General features: G+C 43.3%; 1 pseudogene; it reads right to left on the bottom strand.

Annotated features, from left to right (window-relative positions):
- Positions 1-3,200: 3,200 nt before the first annotated feature.
- Positions 3,201-6,198, bottom strand: LOC119332691 (annotated as a pseudogene).
- Between the last annotated feature and the right edge of the window lie 459 nt (positions 6,199-6,657).

Here is a 6,657-nt window from a genome sequence, read left to right as displayed (position 1 = left end):
ACGACATCCGAGGATGACGCCGTCACAGAGCTTTCGCCTGGCCTCTGCATAACTAAGATGCACACATCCAAACAAGGTCCTCTTATAGAAACGAATAATAAGAAAGGCCAAATACAAAGAGACATATAGAGTCCGTACAACGCCTAAAGCGGAGCGGGGTGGGGGAATCCTAAAATCATGTTGTCATCCATATTGAGTAAAAATATCTCTCGCCGTATCTCCTAACAGTTGCTTGGGTACATCCACTGCAGCACGAATCACAACAAGGTTTGCTCTGACAGTTTTGGCTCTGTAGATACGTATATTCAAAGAGAGTGAACTAAAAGCACCTGAGAGAGCCAATACAGTGACGCACCCATGCATGCAAAAAAGCGACGAAAAGGCAACTCATCAGGACGTAAGCAAAATGGTGCTTAACCATTTATATATTTTTTATGATCATGATGTTTGTGCTTTCAGAACTGACTGTATTGCTGATTTTTATATAACAACACTGTAGGACAAAGTACAGAAAGGATTTTCAGAACTGACTGTATTGCTCATGTTTGTACAATTTGGACTCTCCGCTGCAGCTGCTCAACCAAATGGACACTGCACACAGGGAAACAATAACAGAGGAATACCAGAGCAACATGAACAGAGGAAACTCTTGTGCTCCGTCTCTTTTGATATCCTGTTACTGACAGTCTAACAGCTGCTTGAGTGCGCACTCACTACACCCACTGCGACAACTCATGGCTCCAACAGACTGCTTGGGTTCACCGCCACCCCCGATGTGCAAAACACTCAACTGCTTATACTACAACAAGCTGGGTTTACTCGTCACTGTTTGGTTGGGCTCTCTAAACATGTTGGTCCTCAACATTCAGAAAGTGTGAAATAAAAGCGCTTCAGAGAGTCAATACAAAGCCGCACCCATGCATGGAAAAAGAGTCGAGAAGGCAACTCAATAGGATGTAATTAAAATGTTGCACATAATGATATTTCTTACACTTGTTTTATACTCATACTTCGACAGACTAGAGATGGGGAGGCTAACGGACCACGGTGCCCCAGCCCCTGCAGATACGAGCACCCGTTGAGCTGACGCAATTGACTCGCGCCGGATGGATCTTGTCGTTGGCCGGGCGCAGTCCTTCTGGGAGCGGCGAAGGGCAATGCGGACGACCATAGCCTCCTCCGTCCTGCATGGGACGACACCCCAGTCGATGGATCCGGAGTGGTTGGAGTCAAATCCTCTATCCTCCATGCTGGAGAGGGCCGAATATCGGTGGAAGGGAGCTTTGGGGCGGAGGGGAGTATAGTGGAGTGTAGAGTCTAGGGTTTGGTCCGACGAGCGGATGAGACAAGTATATGTGAGGTCGTGTGGGCCAGTGCAAGCCGGATCCGACGTGATGAACGCGCCAGATCGCGCCCGGGCCACCCATATATGTCCTAGATTTGAGCTGAATCTGAGGGTGCCGTGCCGGGCGTTTCAAGGAGGTTTGAGACGCCTGTCTAGATAACTTTTAGTTTGAAACTTTTTACGGTACATCATACTACTAGAGATAGTGGATAGTACTATATAATTGATCCAATGGTCATTATTGATCCCTGACTTTTTTTTCTTCGCAGTTTTGGTAATTGGTTGTTAGGGTAGATTTGTCCTTCCATAATGATAATTGTTATGATTAATAATATGAGTAATTGCAGTTATTAATAAAATAAGCAATCACACCTGAAAAAGAGAATTATCTCTATCTTAACTGGTGGGTGTGCCCCTCATTCTCACGCAGTTCTTCCTTGTACTTCTGTCACCGCCCAAGCAGCCCGGCGGCCGTCGTGACAGTCGCACAGGGCCGGCCGCTCCGTCTCCCAGCCTCTGGCCGCCGCCCCAAGATCTTCGACAGCGCAGCCGCCGGAGACCCCCTATCCATCGCGCGATCTTTGGACGGCGCCTTAGATAGGTTCGACCGCGCCGTTGTGGAAATCCCCAAATGCCATAGGTGCTTGCGATTGACAGCAGCAGCCTGTCCGGACGTAGATGCTCTAAGGTGTCCGTATATGTTCTCCCATATTCTCTCCCTAAAGCTATAACTGAGTACTTATACCCATGGTTTTATAGCGCCCTTAATTATAATGTTAAACATATCTCGTTTTAAAATATAAATAGTTATTTTACAGTGAATTACAACAGTAAAGAAGGTGAAGAAGCGTTTTAAAAGCTGAAATTTGAAAGACAATGAACAAATCTCAGCCGTCGGTGTTCACTTATCCTCCCTCGATCGGACCATTTGGGCCGTCCATTAACTAAACTTAACTGAGCCGTGCTGTGCTCCCTCAGAGGTTCAACAACAGGAAACAGTGTGGTCCTTGACAGGACCTTAACTGAGCCTCGTTAACCACACTGTTTCAGCTGTGATTTGGACCATTCACTGAAGCTTCAACATCAGTGTGGAAATCACCACAAAAAACCGGCTGTGCCATGCTCATACACCATCTTACCCTGTGATGCAGTGAATTTGCAAATGTTGAAAAAATAAAATAGGAAAAAAAAACAAAGCAACTCCTCTGTTTTTGTTGCATGCTCTGTTTCGTCCCCGGTCAAACTCGTAGCAGTTTCCTCTTCATTTCCGATAGGGCACGGGTTCCTAGCCTACCTTCAAAGAGGAATAATGAACCACTCTGCAAGACATCTATGTATGCATCCCTACCTGCCATTAATATACAGTGACTGAACTCAGTAAGCAGCAGATCCAGTCACTGAATCGAGTAATGTATAGTGACTCATTCAGTCCATAAATACTTCATCTGCTTAACTGGATAAGCAGCATTACATTTTGAATTTGTGATTCTTTCTCGTCACAATCTTAATACTGTTACCTAAAAAGAGCAGCAACAAGAAGCATCTGTTTAACTGAATTAGCTCTGCCCGAAAACAAGCAGCTTGGCAAGAGTTCATCTGATACAACAACTTTACTGCCTTTTTGAAACAAACATGCTCTTAAACCTATGCAGCTGCTTTAGGTTTTGACATCTATAAAGACACCAAATAGATTACACAGATAGATGCAGCTATATATGATTAATAAACTGAAGTTGAGTTACAAATTGCTATGAGGAGTCCTGGATCTTGGTAAAGAGAACTAGAGAACATGGTAATCATAAGAGCCTATATATACCTCACTGAAGGCATGCAACCGAAGTATTCAGCGCATGGCCTAGCCAACTGTTCTCTGTGGAATTGCTTCAACCAAATTCCAATATGCGCCTCCTTTTGAGAAAGCCACCTCCAAGTTGGGACAACATACGATACGCAGTCTCTCAAGGGCTGGGAGTTGCTGGAGGAGTCCCTCCGGCAATGTCTCTACCTCTGGACACCCATCCATAACTAGATAGTTGAGCGCAGTGACTCCATACATTCCATCTGAAAATGTTGTTAGGGCATCTCACTCATACACACAGAGTTCTAGCAATTTTTTGTTGTTCCCCAGAATTGCTGGCATGGTCACCAGCTTGCGACAATACCAGATCAACAATTTTTTAAACAGATGCAGGCAACTTTGGTACCTCCACCAAATTTCCACATTGTTTGATTTGAAGATCCTGGAGTCGAGGAGGCATGGCATTTTCGTCCGCAGATATTGTTGATGGAAGCGAACCAGTTAAGTTGGAACAACCGAGCACATTTAGAAGTCGAAGACAACTCAAGCTTCTGAATTCTATCGCTGGCCATTGTACTATACTATTGTTGCCTCTAATCTCCATTGTTTCAACAAAACCAAAATAGTTCCATATATTCCGTTGTATTTGGGATGGTTCAGATGAGAAAAGGCAATTGCAATCTACTATATCCACATCCTTAATAAATCTGCAAGGTATTTTTTTCAGCTCCTCACCAAAGAGCTCTATATTTTCTGCGAAGCCTTTAAGCCTCAATTTCACGCTAGAGTCACCAAGCCTTGAGAAATGAAGGTCCATCATCCGCCAACGATATGTAGGCTGCATATCAATTATGCCTTTGCACTGAAGATTAGATTGCACTGAGAGATTAAACATATGGTGAACGGGAATGCAACTTCGGCCCTTCACCACTAGTTCTTCTAGTAAAGGGAGCATCTTGGGCATGCTTGCTATTGGGCATACAGCAATATATAGATTCTTGAGCAGAGGGAATGATACATCTGCCACTTGTCCTGGCACCTCCTGGTGCCATCGCTCTAGTCCATCCATGACGGCAATTATCATATGTTCCAATTTAAGAAAGAAGGGTGGCCTAGAAGTATTGGACTCCCTGATGTCAGTATCTTCAGTGCCAACACATATACTTGTCAAGCTATGCAAGCCGTTCAAACACAAGTACACGAGGGAGGGCAGCCGCCATAATGGTGGAAGATCCTCGCAATTCATGCAGTCACTTAGAGTAAGTTCACTGAGATGCTCTAACACCGTAGAGTTTTGCATCCATGATGACAATTTAGCACCAGTGTAATTACGTAACACTATAATTTCAAGCCTTTTGTGGGGAAGAAGGGCCTCTAATATTGCTTCTGCTTTAGCATCTGCATATTGAATACGAGTACTGTAAGGTTCACGTTCCCAATTGAGTGACAATCGTTTCAAATTATGCTTGGTAGACAGGTTGCCTTCTTTAGCATTTTCTGCAGCATGCACTTTTCTCAGCTCAAACAAAGAAAGAGCACCACCTAGATTCAGATCTTTCAGTTGATCAATTCCACGACCTGCATCACTATCAATGACATAACTTGTCAATGTCTGTAGAGAATTCAGCTGACCAATACCCTCTGGCATGCGCTCCAAACTTCTACACCCAACAAGGAAGATATGTCGAAGACTTCTCATATATTTCATGCCTTCTGGTAATTTCTTCAGGCGTCTACAACTAATGAGCTTCAATGTTTGCAAGCCATACAGTATGGTAATGGCTTCAGGCAGTGCATATATTCTAGAGTGAGAAAAATCTAGATAGCGAAGATGCTTCAAGTTTTTCATATGTCCCTCCGTTGAGAATGTCTCCAGTGCTCGCAAGGACATAAATTTTGACTTGGTCATACTCAGTAACTTGGCTTTATCCCAAGGAAGCCACTCACTTTGGACTAATATCGTGCGGGCCCGGGTAGCTAGAATTTCCTCCATGGTTGCAATAGCTTGGTTACTGACATAATGAAGTGACAAATGTTGAGCCTCATGTTGTAATGATCTAGCAGCTGTGGATCCTTGCGGAATCTCCTGATGTGATGAAGATTCTTGCAGAATGGAGCAATCATTTCCGCTTATGGAGTCAGCAAGATCATGCATTAGATCATGCATCTTGCAAGTAGTTGGTCAGTGGATTTCCTCATCTTCATACGCAGAGAGTAGATCCTTTTGAATCTCCACATCTTGGAGGAAACACCTCCAAACTAGCACATCAAAAATTTGTAGGCCTCTTGTTTCTGATGCAATAAAGTCATTTGCCATCCATAGGTGGATTAGCATGTCTTTATCCATTTGGCTATCCTTGGGGAAAATAGCACACAAGGAAAAACATATCTTTTCTTCTGATGACAAGTGATCATAGCTCAGCTGAAGTGCAGGTACAATCCCAGTAGTTGTGAGGATGGCATCCTTCCATACATCACTATCCAGAATGGAAAACCACTGATTGCGATTCTTCGAACGAAGTAAAGCTGCTATGGTCCTGATAGCAAGAGGCAACCCCTTACACTTGTTGACAATACTCTTACCCATTGAAATTAATTCCTCTTGCTTCTCCACTTCCCTTCCAAATGCATTTTTGTGAAAAAGCTCCCATGATTGATCATCATTAAGAAGTGATATCTGATGTGGAGGATGTGTGCCCATGATAGAAGCAACTTGATCGCTGCGGCTTGTAACAATTATAGCACTGCCTGAGCCATCATGTGAGCATAAAAAAGATCTCATATCATCCCACTTTTGTCTATCTTCATTCCAAACATCATCCAACACTAGGAGGTACCTTTTATTACCCAACACTTCACCAAGCTTCTTCTGCAGTGCCTCCATCTCAGTCAATTCACACTTATTCATCGTGGCGACTTGTATTACAGATCGAACAATTTGTTCGATAACGAACTTGTTAGAGACACAGACCCATATGACCAACTCAAAATGATGCTTCACCCTCTGATCATTGTGCACAAGTTGGGCAAGGGTAGTCTTACCGATCCCCCCCATACCAAGACAAGTAATATACAAAAGCTTATAATATTCAGATAAGTAATTCCGAACGGAAAGAGTATATACAAAAGCTTCATCGCATAAAAATTCAGTAATCAGTACTGTATTCAGTAATAGACTTCTCTCCAGAACCAGTGCATTATAATATTCAGTAGTCAGTACTAAAGTATTATTATTTCAGTAAGCAGCAGAGGAGGTTTAAAGGAGGATATGAATATTTTTGATTCTTCTTTCTTGCGTCTCGCCACAGTCTTTATACTGTCCATCATCATGCCACAACACAACAAGTTGTTCAAGGTACATACATCATCTGATATTGAGCCGAAGCTCATCATTATGGTGGACAACGAGTCAACTCTGCTTTTATTTTATACCCAGGGGGGTTTCATTGCTGAAACTTGAAAGACGACGGACCGTGTTATTGTTACTTGAGGAGAAGCAATGTCAGCCGTCAGT

This window comes from Triticum dicoccoides, chromosome 7A (genome assembly GCF_002162155.2).
Source record: "Triticum dicoccoides isolate Atlit2015 ecotype Zavitan chromosome 7A, WEW_v2.0, whole genome shotgun sequence".
Lineage (NCBI taxonomy): Eukaryota > Viridiplantae > Streptophyta > Magnoliopsida > Poales > Poaceae > Triticum > Triticum dicoccoides.
Note: the sequence above shows the minus strand (reverse complement) of the source record. Positions and strands in the feature narration are given on the sequence as shown.